The 15,761-nt window shown below is 39.9% G+C and overlaps 1 protein-coding gene and 1 long non-coding RNA gene across 3 annotated transcripts in view; one reads left to right on the top strand and one right to left on the bottom strand.

Annotated features, from left to right (window-relative positions):
* Positions 1-11,991, top strand: part of LOC140736018 (uncharacterized) — a 38,826-nt gene extending 26,835 nt beyond the window's left edge. The window contains exons 2-3 of the long non-coding RNA XR_012100862.1: positions 4,429-4,577; positions 10,931-11,991. This is a non-coding gene — a long non-coding RNA (uncharacterized lncRNA). The remainder of the gene's footprint in view (positions 1-4,428; positions 4,578-10,930) is intronic.
* The window catches only part of LOC140736017 (cadherin-4-like), a 693,508-nt gene that overhangs the window by 161,132 nt on the left and 516,615 nt on the right, over positions 1-15,761 (bottom strand). The window lies entirely within an intron of this gene.

Genomic DNA, 15,761 nt, shown 5'->3' with positions numbered 1-15,761 from the left:
CACCTAGAGAAGATGCATCTTAGTATCTTGTCACATTGTTCAAATAATTGCATCACTTGTTGAAGAAGGAAATTAAATGAATGTGGAGCAAAGAACAATGAAGTGCAGATGATAAAGAAAAACTAATTAAATGTTGTCTCCTTATGCATTACTGTACTGTGCCTGAGTAGAAGCCAGCATGTGCTGCCTGCAGATATGACGCAGAGGCAGTAATAAGTAGGATATTGGGCAAAAGAAGAACTTTTTTTAAAATTTCTTGCACAAACTTAGAGTCTCCACATGACAGGCCAATGCTGGATTTGAAAATGTGGTATGGACTTTCAACATAATTCATGAAGATTTTCCTGCATCAAAATTACTAGCCAAGACACAGAAAGACCCACTGTTGAAAAGGGTTTATGAGCAGGCAGAATCAGAATCAGGCTTGTTATCACTGACACATGTCATGTAATTTGTTATTTTGCAGCAGCAGTGCATAAAAAAATTACTATGTTACAATAAGAAATAATTAAATAGGGCAAAAAGAGGTCAAAATGTGCATGCATTCATGGACAATTCAGAAATCTGATGGCAGAGAGGAAAAAAGCTGTTCCCAAATTGCTGAGTGTGCTTCCTCAGGCTCCTGTACCTCCTCCCTCATCAGCCAAATGCAATTCTCTATGCCTGCTCGTCACCACCTGAGATTCAGCCAATGACAGTTGAGTCATCGGCAAACTTATAGATGGCATTGAAAGGGTAGACAGAATTTCAATGTAAAGGAGAGAAACTGAAAGCACTTCATAATGAATGGACTGTCACGATTTACCTGAACGCTTTGTTTCTGACAATGGATCCCAGGTTCAATTCAATTGCAAACTTTATTAAATAGCATGATAGCAAGCACATTGAAACAATCATATATCATTCTGCTTCAAACAAAAGAGCGAAGAAATCATTCAAAATAGTGGCAGCAGAGAGGCACAGCAGGAAGGGCTGACACTCACAGCTTTATTAACCCATTCAATCTTGACTTCCAGAGCTGCCAGCTGGAGTTTTTACCTTACACTTGTGACTGAATGGGTTTCCTCTGGGCGCTCTGTTTTCATCCTAAAGATGTGCAGTTTAGTAAGCCAATGCAAATTGCCTCTCGTACGCACAGTAGATGAGTGGTAGTGATAGAGGGGAAGACAAGCAGGTTAAAACCAGGATTAATGTAATTAGATACTTGGAGATCTTTGTGGACTTCATGGATTGAAGGGCCTGTTTCAACACTGCGTGACTCAGTAACTCAGCACGGAAATTCTCTGGCCACTTTCTTGCACAACAGCTCTGCATGGTATTCACCTTGAGCACACTTACTGAAGAGACGATCAAGGTAATTTTTTTGAACTTTACTCAACCAAACTTGGTTTCTGGCTCTGAAGAAGCAGATTCAACAAGTTCAAAATGACAATCATCAGACATTTCACAGAATGACCACAGCCTGCTCATGGCTCACCTTGCAAGCCAAACAAACAGAAATAGGAATCACTGTAGAGGTTGTAAACCACAAGGATTCAGTTGAAATTGAAGACAAATCAAAAATGTCCATGCACTGTATATTAATTGAGTAACAGGCACAAAATACTGGAAGAACTCAGCATATCAGACAGCATCTATGGAGGGGAAATGATAATTGGACATTTTGAGCTGAAAACTTTCATCTGGACTGGAAAGAAAGAGGGCAAAAGCCAGAATAAGAAGACGAATAAAAGTGGAAGGAGTACCAACTGGCAGGTGATAGGTGAGACCAGATGAGGGGAAAGGTGGGTGGGTGGTTTCTTTCCACAGCCAAACATCCCAAAGAATGATTCAACATAAAACCTGTAAGAAAGACTCCAAATAAAATGATTCTTTACTAGAATGTAATTTCTATTCATTACACATAATTATGTTACTTGTACCTCACTATATAAAAAACAAAAATGAATAAAGATAGAAATATCACTCTTTTAAAATGAATGTTGGCTGGTGGGGCGCAGCACAATTTGTGGATAGACATTCTTCGTGCATGTACTCCTGTGGATAAACTGCACTGTAATTAAAATTGGTCATGGCAGGCATGTGACTTGTTTGCTTTGTAATAATATAACACTCCATTTGAAACAGAAGCTTAAAGCATTAATATGTACATTTGGCAATTCTGCCTCACAAATAACCAAATGCCTTTCAGATGAGCATTCTCAGTTTTAATACATTGGAGAAGACTGTCTAGTGCTTAAAAACATGATGCAATTAATAGTTTCAAATAACCTCAAACTGTTTACTACCATGTAGTCCTTACTTCCACCTAGAAAGTGTTCAAATTTCAAAAACAGAATTTCGTGATATCCTGTCACGGCTGTCACATTTTATTCAATAAGTGGAGATATTATTCTTAATTGGTCTAAAACTGACATGCAGTGCTCCACAGCAGTGCCCAGACTGCATCATTTTAACTTGTACTAATTAGGGCAAAGAAAAACATCAAAAAGGTAATGCACAGCAGAGCTCAGCATGTAGCAGCCCCAGGGAGTTTTAATTGTGACCTCTCACACCTACACTATGTACTAAACCAGCTGGCAATCCAGATGTTCGTTGTCAGGTAAGGAGTGACTGGTACTTAGGTTAATTTCTCACTGCAATTTTGTTTGAACTTCAATTTTATTTTTGCTTTTCTTGGATATGATTACAGTAACTTGAATCTGGTTTTAATTAGTAACCCGAGGTCTAAATTTTAAGTTGTAGGAAGTGGATGAATATGGAATGTAAACATTTCACTCCCATTATAACCACATAAAATGCTCAGAGCCCTCAGCTGTTAAACAGCTCAAAAACATTCAGGATTCATAATTAACAATAGTTTCCTTCAGCATATTTTCCCAAACAGAGAAAAATTCTATCTAATGCATCAGAGTATTATAAACACCAGGGTATTGGCTTTGTGCTGTAACAAGATAAACTGGAATTGCATTAACATTCATGATGTCCACGCCAGGACCACTGAAAAACTGTGCTGAATATTCAATATGGCCCTATTTTGTATTTTAACAAAATCATTTGTTGTTAGGCAAAACTTTGATGGTAGACTTTGTTCTGGCATATTTTGCAGTTAGGGTATATGACAAGTATTAACTTCAGCAACCAATCTTCAGACATGAACATGGATTGTAGATTAAGTTTAAAATGCAACCCTGAACAATAATTTCCTGGAGTTATGGACACCAGCTGATTGAAAACCAAACAACACTAATCAACATTAATTTTGGTGTCTGCAGTGTCAGGAGAAGAAGCAGGTGTGGAAATAATAAGTAATTCAAAGGAAGCATTGTAGATATCTCATTACTATAGAATTGTCCTGCTGTTACCTTTGTTCTTTAGCATATAAGATTGGGTAGAAGTGGCCTCTTCCTCCAAGAGTGTCTCATTTGTTGAATAAAACACTGCTGTAGCCATTAGCTTCAGTGGCTCTCCGGCAACTTTGTTCACATTACAACAACTTAAACTGGCCACAGAGCTAAATATTAGTATCATGAAAATATCGTTCAGCAATTCATAAGACTTCAAGGGTAATAGCATAAAAAATTCCAATGGCACTGCAGAAATAATTACTGACATTTTATGGACCTAAGCCTAATGTCAAGTGGTAAAACTTAATGCTAGGTGTCAGGTTATTGGCACCCTATTTAATCCTCAGTAGTGCCTATCTGTGACAACATATGCATCTAGAACTCCATTCAGTCCTTCTCCACCTTAGCTCAAATTCACTGAAACCCTCATCCCCGTCCTCATCTACTCCAATGCCCATTTGCCACGATCAGTCAAACTCAGCCAAAACCAATGGTGATAAAGCTGCTCTGGGTGATTTCACACCCCTTGGACATGGTACAAGATAAGTGCATCGTTGGACCAGTACGAAGCCACATTGTAACTTGTCTAAGGCAATCTGTTGAATTTGCATTGGTGGAATGACTTTTCAACTGAAATGAAGTTTTAACTCTAAAACAAATACTGTTCCTCCTACCTGCCTAACATCATAACTTAACATCATTAATTCTCTTAATAAAGGAAACTTGCCCAAATTGCTTTATGGAATAATAATAATAATAATCTTCTGTATTTAACTGACAGAATTTCAAAATATTCACTCTAATTCAGAGAACTTAGAATCTAAAAGGTAGAAGAGTGGAGACATAGGAGACTGCAAGAACCTGAAACCTGGAACAATCTCAGAATCAGAATTATTATCACTGACTTATATGTTGTGAATTTTGTTTTAAGTGGTAGCAGTCCAGTGCAAAGAAATATTATTTATTAAGATAATAATATCCACTGGAGTAACTGAGCATGAAAGGAATTGCTGAACCTTTTGGGTCCCGATGCAGGGTTTCAACCCAAAACTTAACCATTCTTCCTTCATGCCCACCACAGATACTGTTCCTCCAGTAGACTGATTATTGCTTGTAAATGAAGAATGATGTTTACCAGGATACATTTTGGGATAACTGCCGAGATGATGCCGAACGCAAACTGCAGGAGCAACATCTTATATTCTGGCCTGGGTGATCTACAACTCATCGGTATGAATTTTGAATTTTCCGACTTTAAGTAAACACACCCACTTTTATTTTCTTTTACCCTTCCCTCTTTACCTTTCCCTTCCCTTCTCCATTTGATCCACTGACCGTCCTTCTCATCCTTCCCCCAGCCCCCCCATTCACTCATCTTTGTCCTTCTTCCCCCTCCTCTAACAATCATCTTCACACACAGAATTCTCCATGCAGACTGTGTGTTACTTTTCAGATTCATGACTGATTATAGCCAATAGATCATTCTGGAAATTCCTTTTACAAGTTATTACAATTAAAAAAAAGTTTTCAGAGAACATTCTGAATAACCAGGTCTTCAAAAAGGGTTGTTAGCAATTTCAACTTAGAGCGTCTTCCACAATGAAGTTCAATTGGTGACTTTTATTCTAAGCCAAACTTTAATTTTTTTAAAATGAATAGCTCGCAGACACTGGATATCTCCATCACTAAGAGATATTTGATATTGATATCCTCATCCTCTGTTCTTGAAGGGTGTAATCCAGACTGTATTGGAGAACCATCTGAAATCTGAGTGACCACAGTTAAAATCCACTTTGAACATGTTAATGTCTTCCATTCCTCCTGTTAGCACCATCTAGTGGGAATTTTCTATCTCAGTGCACATTATGTTGAGCTAGCCAGAGATCAACAGCTTCATACAGCTGCTGGCACATTGAAAGATAATCATTATGAATACAGGGATTTAAACAAAGCCTCCCAAATGGCATTGATCACTTGACTGAATTTATAAAGGAACATTGAAATATGACATTGTTCAAGAATTATCATACACAAATTTCTGGTACAGAAAGCTATTTTAGGAGATTCCAGCTCTTTTTTTTGTAAAACGCAGAGTGAAATCAAGTAACACTCAAAAATCTTTTCAGCAGGGATGTAGGATCACCTCTCTAAATGAATTAGATTAATTAGTTCAAAAGGCATAGTATCTGATTAACTCATACCATGACAAAACCACCTTCTGTAATGGAATTTGAACAAATCACTTAATCACTATGTTCCCAAGATTATACTTGACCCAGAACACACCAAGGGAGGTGAATCACGCAGAGAACTGCGATGTTTTTCAGAACAATGAAAATAGTTTTACATCTGCTGCTGGTTTGAAGACATGTTTACTCAAGAGCTTTGTTATTTGATTAGCATTTTCATCAGAATAGTGACTGGGATTAATCCTGCATAAAATAAATGAGCAAATTCTATCTGAAAGCAGTTTGAAAGGGGAATGGATACGTTAGAGATATTTGGTCACCATTTCACTTTCAAAAACTTGACTGCTTTGTTGTGGAACTCCTTGAGTAGCTTTCCTCTGAAACTATAGTGCAGGAGACAAATGGAAGAAGATGATAAGAGATTGATCAACAGATTCCTTTTATTTGTATAAAAACATCAATGTCTTTAATATCAATCTTCCTAGAAAAGTTTCATGAATGGAAATAGAACTATTATTGCACTTCAATACTTTCACTCCCAAAACTGCAGATTAAGCAATGCAGATCATTGCCTGAAGCATTTTGAAAATCCTGATTTGTCAGTGAAATTATTTTGGAATACTTGGCTAGAGGAAATTGGGGCTGATAATGGATTTTGAACATGAACTTTAATACCCTTTGTGGCATCTTCTGAGTGTTGTAATTCCTTACCAAAGAGGAATTTCAGACTAGACTCCAAGGCCAAGTCAAAACAATATGCTCTGCAAATGTTAATGTAAAAAAAAACTTTGAACTATTTTCCCCTTTGTATTAGAGGCTGGTGTGTATAAAGAAACTGAGGTGGTTTAACATTAGTCTTAGTGATAAAGTGCAGTTGGAGGGATTTTACTGAGAAATAGAGCAACCTCTTTCTCGGAACTGATTATTACGAAACTTGTAGGGACAGTTTAATTTCATTAGGTAGAATTCACCCGGACAGTTAAGTTTAAGTTTGCCACATATGTTATGTGTTACGTTGTATGTTATGATGTTTGGGGGGGAGTGAGGTTTTAGGGATACACACACACACACACACACACACATATATATAGATATCTACAAAGTCCCTATTTGTGTGCTGTGAGAATAAAGTTTACGTTAGAAGTAATTACACTTGCATCAATTTTTGTCGGCACTCCTATATTGGTCTCCACATTCTGTGAAAACTGGGGGGGGGGGGGGGGGCAGGTGGCGTCCGTGTGGCGATTATTGCCACCTCAACGATGGCACGAACCCTGACCAATACACAATCCCACACATCCAGATTTTCACTGTCTGCCTGGCTGGGAAAATTATTTTCTCAAAGGGGGACCTTGTTCCCAGTTATCACCATGTCCCTGTCCACCCTAGTGACATTCCTAAAACTGCTGTTATTACATCGTTTGGTTTGTTTGAGTTCCCTCACATGCCTTTTGGGCTGAAGAACGTGGCCCAGACATTTCAGCGCCTCGTGGACAGTGTTGTCAGGGATTTGTCATTCCTGTTTGTTTCCCTAGATGACATTTTGGCAGCCAGCTCTACTAGGGACGAATATCTCTTGTGCTTGAGAACCCTTTTCGAACACCTTAGTCAGCATGGTCTTATCGTCAACCCAGCAAAGTGCCAGTTTGGACTATCCATGGTCAATTTCCTTGGACACAGTATAAATGCAGCAGGGGCAGATCGCCTGCTGGCTAAAGTTGAAGTCATTAAATGCTTCCCTCAGCCAGTCACCATCAAGGTCCTGCAGAGGTTTTAAGGCATGGTTAACTTTTATCACCATTTTGTCTCCAAACCCTCTCAGCACATGCACCCCCTCTGTGAGGCGCTTCAGAGCCAAGCAAGTGGCCAAGCAGATCATGGACGGTTTGAAGGAAAGGGCCAAGGTGTTCCGAGGTGTTATTTAATGCAACGCTGTTGGCACATACCCTTGCAGCCACGTCGGACTACACAGTCGGCACCCGTACGTGAGCAGTTAGTCAACGGCACTTGGCTGCCTTTTCCCTTTTGTCGCTGTCACCTTTGCCCCTGCTAGCACAAGTACAGCACATTCGACTGTGAATTTTTCTCGGTTCTACTTGGCAATGCGGCATTTTCGTTTTCTCCTAGAGGCCCGTCCATTTACAGCTTTTGTGGATCATAAGCCCCTAGCATTCGTAATGGCTAAGGTCTCTGACCCTTGGTATGCTTGACAGCAGCGCCATCTTCCTTTTATTTCAGAGTTCACTACGAACGTCCAGCATGAAACAGAGAAGAATAACCTCATAGTTGACTGCCCTTCCTGGTCCTTCGCTGGTGCTGTCCATTTGGGCCTGGATGGCAGCAGACCAGAGCGTGCAGGCGCTGCGTTCGGCAGACACAGGGTTGAAATTGGTGGACGTTGCTTTTGGTGACAGTGGCATTTCACTACTGTGTGATGTGTCAACAGGGTGACCCAGTCCGGTTCTGCCAGCAAGCTGGCGGTGGTGCATTTTCAATGTGGTCCGTGGGCTTTCTCACCCAGGCTGGAGGGCATCGCAGAAACTGGTGACAGAAAAGTTTGTGTGGCATGGGCTTAAGGAGGGTGTCAGGGATTGGGCTAGTGCTTGCTCGGTGTGTCAACATGCGAAAGTGCAGCAACACGCCAAGGCTCCTTTAACTCCCTTTGAGGTCCCTGAGCGGTGAAGGTGGATTTGGTTGCACCATTTCCCCCTGTTACGCAGGTTTACTCAGCTCCTCACCATCATTGATAGGACCACATGTTGGACAGAGGCAGTGCTGCTGTTGTCCATTTCAACCACAGAGGCACGAGGATTACTCGGTTCGGCATCCCACCGGATATCTCTTCACACCAAGGGATGCAGTTCATATCCAACCCGTGACCTGGGGGTCAAACTGCGACGGACCATGGCTTATCACCCTCAGGACAATGGTCTGTGCGAGCGGTTCCCCCATTCAATGAAAGTTTTACAGCACCAGCGTTCGGGGTTCAATTCCTGCTGCTACCTGTAAGGAGTTTTAACATTCTCCCCATAACCCTGTAGGTATCCTCTTGTTCCAGTTTCCTCCAATGTTCCAAAAACATACAGGTTTGGGTTAGTAAGTTCTGGGCTGTGTTACTTAGGTGTCAAAAGCATGGTGACACTTGCCAGCTGCCCCCAGCACATGCTTGGACAGTGTTGATCGTTGATGCAAAACAACACATTTCATGGAACATAGAATAGTACAGCACAGTACAAGCCCTTCGGCCCACAATGTTGTGCAGACCCTTAAACCCTGCCTCCCATATAACCCCCCCCAACCTTAAATTCCTCCATATACCTGTCTAGTAGTCTCTTAAACTTCACTAGCATATCTTTCGTGTATATTTCATGTATGTTTCACTCTTTCGATGTACATTTGACAAATAAAGCTAACTCTAGTCCTAATTTTGTGAACATCGTGGGAGTCAAAATTGCCCAGAAATACTGTTCCTACAATGGCACAGAGAGTGGATATCCTATTGGGTGTGATGTACCTCCTGATTTCCCCTAAGTCTTTACAATAGCTACGAGGAACAAGTCAAGGGTATGACTTCAAAGAAACTTGATACCATGTATGCACAAGAAAATCCTCCTGTCATCCACTCTCAGCACTAGTTCCCCTCCACCATGTTTGTTCTGTGGTTGCAGGATATTCTGTCCACACTCTGTAATGGAGCAGCGTGCTTCAACAGTGCTTTCCATACTGCTGAGCTTCCACTGCTAATCAGGGCAGCAGGTGGATGGGATTATCACCACATGCAATCTGCATATAGTCCAGTCTTGAATATAGATCACCATTCATTCATCACTGGATCGAAGTCCTGAAATTTACCGGTAAGAAGTGTATTCAATTGACTTGTACTGAATCAGAACCAGAACTCCATCACCTCACAAAAGGCAACCAGGAGTTTCTACGGATGTACTATGGAGATCATTCTAATTGGCTGCGTCACTGCCTGGTTTGTGGGAGACTATTGCACAGGACTGAAATAAGTTGCAGAGATTCATAAATTTAGTTAGTTCCATCCTGGTATCCAGGACATCTTCAAAGGAGTGATGCCTCAAAAAGGCGGCATCCATCGTTAAGGACTCCCATCACCCAGGTCACGCCCTGTTCTCATTGCTACCATCAGGAAGGAGGTACAGAAGCCTGAAGACACACACTCAACTCATCAGTAATAGCTTCCTCCCTTCTGCCATCTGATTTCTGATTGGACATTGAAACCATTAACTACCCCTCTACATTTTTATTTCTATTTTTGAATTACTTATTTAATTTAACTATTTTATATATATTATTATGTATTGCATTGTACTGCTGCTGCAAAGACAACAAATTTCATGACATTTGCAGGTGATATTACACTTGATTCTGATAAATGCAGGTCTTGTCTGTTACAGCCAAGCCCTTTTAAAGAAATAAAAGAAAAGGCCAGATTTTAAATACAGTCCATAAATATTGAAGTTCAAGGTTAAGCACAAATACACAGACAGGTGCAATGATGCAGCAGCATCACAACATGTTGCCCTACAGAAACAACATTCACAAGAAACATATCATATAAAAATTATAAATTAAAGAACATAATTAGAACAAAAATACAGAAGTCCATTAAAATGTAAAAGTGATCAAAGTGTTACTAAACTGAGGTACTGATTAGGGTTGTGCAAGTTGTTTCAAGGACTGAATGGTTGAAGGGAAGTACATAGCTGTTTTTGAACATGGTGGTGAGGGACTTCAGACTTCTGGGTCCTGTGCCCCATGCCCATCGTCTAGATGTTAGGAATCTTCGATGTCAGAACTTTAATGATTATTGTCGAACCACTTTGGTACCTCTATACTTTTTTACATTTTACATTTTTAAAAATGTAAAATAGTTCAACATTTTTGCATTAGATTATACAGAGAATATCATTTAGACTGAGAAACCCGAGGAGTGTGGTCTGAAGTTCCACTTCAATGAGGAATCAGTATGCTCTCAGAAATGACGAAAAAGGGCATTAAAATTCAATCGAACCGAATATTAGTTATTTAATATAACACAAGAAGAATGATCTGCGTCATAACCTGAGAGTTTCAAGTATTATGGCTTCTGTGGAATACTTTAATAGATTTCATGACCCTTGAAAGTTTACTCACTTTGTGTTGATAGTTAATCAGAATAAGATTTATGAAGGTGTATATATTATGGTTGTTTAGAGTTTCTACTAAAACACTATAATGCCAAGTTCCATTATTAATTATTAACAATTGTCCTGTGATTATGATAAACTGAATTGCATGATGATCAGTTACAGAGATTTTAAAAATTGCTCCTTCCCCACAGAAACCCTTCCTAAATTAAACCCCTCTTCTTCCTTATTTTCCCTGCAGGTCCTTCCCTCACCTGTGTTACAAGTACAAGGTCAAAGGTTTTCTTCAGTCCAAGTGAGATTACTGAGGTCAGCTAAATAACATGGCAAAGATCTTACGAGGGGTGATTGATAAGTTTGTGGCTGAATGTAGAAGGAGATGAGTTATTAACTTCAGACTTCCTGCATTTTCACTCAAAGAGTTGAACTGCACGTGCGTGTAACGAGACCTGTATAACTTATCTCCTTCTACCTTAGGCCACAAACTTATCAATCACCCTTGCTGTGGACCATCTGGAGGTCCAAGACGCTCTCGTTACGTGCACATGCAGTTCAACTCTTTGAGTGATAATGCAGAAAGTTTGAAGTTAATAACTCATCTCCTTTTACATTAGACCACGAACTTATCAATCACCCCTGCTGTGGACCACTTCTACAAAGAAGGGATCCGTATGCTCCATGACCGCTGGACTAAATGTGTACATGTAAGAGGGGACTATGTTTAAAAAATAAATGTGCTAGGTTTTCTAAAATTTCCTCTTTCTACCTTAGGCCACAAACTTATCAATCACCCCACGTTGGAAGAGGTTCCTATCAGTCTTATATACTTTTGATTCCATTTATCACAATACTGTGGAGATACAGTTACCATATTGAGAGATCTTTGTGCATGTTCTGTTTTACGGACAAAATCAATTTAAAAGACATCTGTAAAAACAGAACACATTCATTATCCGGATATTGCCTATTTCTGAAAATCCAGAATTATTTTTTGCCATGGTATAACATTTTTATTTAAGGAAAAACATTTGACAATTTTAATAAATGGGACGGAATTTTCACTTTCCTTCCTGCTTACTTTTCCTTTATGGATCAAAAATTAATCACATTTCTACCATCTTGTCGGCCATATTACCAAAAAGAAAGTAGCAGCAGTCCCTACCTCTGCCACCCACTCTCAACTGTACTGTTTGTTACTTATCAGTCATTGACAATTGCTGAATGATTATATATCAAATCAAATAAAGTTTAAATATCATTCAAACCATAGATAAACATACAGCTGAACATTCTTCTGGGGCCAAAGTGCAAAACATTCAAAATAACAAACAAACATTCAAAAATAGCACCATAAATTCAAAATACCGAGCAAAGAAGTATATTCACTCGAGCAACAATGTCCAGCAATTGATGGTACAGTCTCCCAACAGTGTACAGCTGCACGCAATCCAGCCTGTCATTCCAGCACTCAACCACAGGAGGGCAGTACTACAGGAGAGGCCAGGCTCCAGCCGAGCTCAACCATGCTGTAGCATTTCTGTGTCTCTCACTCGGTCTGCAGCAGCAGACACACCTGAGGCTTGAGTCCTAGTTCTCACTAAAGCTGAGGTTACACAGCTCCCATGTCGACCATCCCTCCACCAGACAATGATAACAGGCTTGCGGCGACTTATCACTGTCCATCAGAGTCTTGCGATCGCAAGTGAAATGTCCTAGAGTAGACAATCTCCCATGGTTATAGCGCACCAGCTCCGATGCTTCACAGTAGCGGGCAGCAACACAGTCTGCAGCCAAGTTAGCTCCTCTGTACCTAAACTGGCTTCTCCAATATCCCACTGGCTGCTCCGATATCCCGACCAGCTCCTTTGACACCTCGGCTGACCCATTCACCATCTCGGTCGACACCTCAGGTGGCTGTGCTGCTGACACTAGATCAGCTCGGTGATGGAGTCGCCCTGCAGTACCCAATGTTCTTGGAGCAGAGTTGTCTTTGGATCATAGAAAAAATTGCAAAGAGAAAAGCACCTTTGGTTTGGCCCCTGAAAGGCCACTACATTCGCACGTACCACAATCTTACCAGAAATATAATATAGAAGGCCACTCATTACTATTTGGATTAGTTCTGAGACTGTACTTAAAAAAAACTCATAGGAAAACAGAGCATCAACTGCATCCATGTGCAGAACCTCGAGTAGGTCAAAAAACTAAAGAACCACAGAATTAAAATTCATTTCTGAACTTAGACACTGCTGAATAACAAGAGAAAAAAAGTAAGGTTGCAAACCTTCTTTAAGTGTATGTTAATATATTAAATTTTTAAAATATACACTACAGTGATAGCAAACTAAATTTGACTCTACACGTAGAACTATTATCATTATTACATCAGAATCATATGTCCTGTTGGAGTAGTTACCATAATTTTAATGAGCTTAAATATCCTTTTGCCTAAAGCTACCAATTTTGTTGAATTTTAGGGAGCTTCAGGAAGCTGGAAAAAACAAATATATTTTATTCTGTTTTTAAAATTCACTATTTTGTGCGCTATTAAGTGTCTACCTTTTATCTGACAGCAGGTTTACTTGAGAGAAGACAATTAGATGGTAATTGCTTTTCATCTTGGATGCTCAATGGTTTGAAAAGACAGTCATCATCAATAATTTTCCCAAGAGCAGAACATCCATTCAAACCATGAAAGATTATCATCAGTCCCTCTGAAGGAGACTACGTTTCTTAACTAAACCTAGGGAACACAAGTCGCAGTTCAATGAAGTTACCATCGAGACAATCAGAAGATTATAGATTCCAGCCACCGCTGGGAATTGGCGTCAGATTCCTGACTAAAACTTTGGTGCAGTTCTGCTGGGGTGCTGCAGTGCCGAAGAGCAGAATCTTTTGATACAGTATTAGTGAGACCCCATCTGTTGTCTCAGCTAAGTCCTGATTTGTGTCTATCCCAATAATGCTACTAAAATCAATGCTGTCCATTAGACTCAGTCCTGTCGTCTGCATTTATCTGAATTACTCCAGCAATGACATTTGACTGAAACATCCTGATTCCAGGAAATGTTGCTATGTAAATGAACATTATTCTTGTAAACATGATTTCTGGGGCTTACAAAAACACATTTCCATCCAAACATCCCCATACATATCAGCTAGCATGAAAAAGTGTTTACATATGTACCCTTGGATGGAGCCTGCGGCATGGAGCAGGTTTCCTCTACTAGCCAATTTCATTAGTCTGTTACGTCTCTACAGATGATCAATATATCGGAGTGGGGGATAGGAGTTTGAGGGAGGGTAAAGGGATGGCAGCTGGGAGAGGATTACAAAGTGAAGGAAACAGGAGATCAAATGGAGTGGAAGAAACACTGTAGATTGTGAGGGAACCAAGGGATGAGGTCGGGAGTTGTGGAGGGAAATTGTGAGGCAAACATAATATGAGAATAAAGGCCGGGCAGATGAGAGGTAGAAGATAGGATTTTTTTTTTTTGGTCAGCCTTTAAAAACCTGAAGCAATTCTCATTCCCGTACCAAGCACATCCCCTGGACACAAGTGGGCACAAATTGATTTTTCTGAAAGCTAAACAGCATGAAATTTGGTTAACATTACATTGACATTCTTTCATCAGCCTTGCAAACGTTGAATCCAAACCTGAAATTCACTATCCAACCAGCTCTTGTCACTTTCAATGTCACATCAGCTCCAACAGCTCTCACCCAGAAATCCTTGTTTTCCAGAGAGCTGGTGAGGATTATCAAAGCATGCTAAAGTTTGCATGCTATATCACATTACCGTAGATTCCGTACTACAGAGCGCACCTGATTAAAAGCCGCAGGCTCTAATTTTAGAAAGAAAATCAATTTTGTACTTGTACAAGCCGCACCGGATTTTAAGCCGCAGGTGTCCCACGTTGTAATATGAGATATTTACACAGAAAGATATTACACGTGAGGATTTTTTAACTTTTAATTAAATCCGTATGGTAACATAAACAAATACATATTGCAAATGCTTTTTTTCGAACCGTGACTGTAACACGGCTACTTTTAAATATACATACGTATCGGTAACACACAAATTACGTTGCGTATACTTTTTTACTGAACAGTGCACGAACAACATTCCAATATCTCCTAACGACTGGTAAAAAAATATATACTGCAGCCTACCAGGAAAAGTTATTGATCGCCTTTAACTTAAAAGCAGCGTTCTCGCGCGGGTCTAATGTGCTCCCCCCCCCACCTTTCCGTTTATCGCAAACCGGTATTTTCCCAGAAGACGCGGCGAAACCGGATGTGACGTCATAGCATCCCGGGATGTAGTACAGAAAACAAATATACTTAAAACACTTCTAACTTTAACTAGAAAATATTAACAAATGAATTACTAAGCAAAAATATTATAAACTAAATAACTGCCATAAAGGCAGCACAATGCTTTTCTTCGAGTGTTTTCCATGTTGATGAGGGTGAGTACAAATGACTGATTTACAATAATTTAATTGTGAAAGTGCGCTTGATTTATCGTACAATTTCATTGGACCTCTGTGAACTACTCATCAATTTTATTGGTCTACTGTTACGAGGCAAAATGTTTTTGGCGGCATGAAAAAAAAACATGCATTAGCCGCACCGTAGTAAAGGCCGCAGTGTTCAAAGCTGTTCAAAGCGTGGGAAAAAAGTAGCGGCTTATAATCCGGAATCTACGGTACTTGACTTCACACCACCCATTAAACAATGTAGACCTGACAAAAATATTTGCGCTACCTGCATTGCCTCAAATAGTCACCAAACTGCATTGGTCAAAATCAGCCTGAGGCAAATGCTTCAAGTACCCTGCATATCCATTTATTGGGTCACACTTTTTTGATGGGACATAAGAAAGCACAAGATTAACCATGGAACTATCAATGGTATGCAGGCATTGCCTTAAAGAACAGGAGCTCGTTCCGATTGATTACCTTCATGATTTGAAAGAAAACTCATGCAGCTGCAATCAAAAACAGATTTCTGGAAATGCTCAGCAACTCAAGGGAAATTTATGGAAAAATCCCTTTTGATAGTAG

The sequence above is a fragment of the Hemitrygon akajei genome, chromosome 11 (assembly GCF_048418815.1).
Source record: "Hemitrygon akajei chromosome 11, sHemAka1.3, whole genome shotgun sequence".
NCBI classification, from domain to species: domain Eukaryota; kingdom Metazoa; phylum Chordata; class Chondrichthyes; order Myliobatiformes; family Dasyatidae; genus Hemitrygon; species Hemitrygon akajei.
Note: the sequence above shows the minus strand (reverse complement) of the source record. Positions and strands in the feature narration are given on the sequence as shown.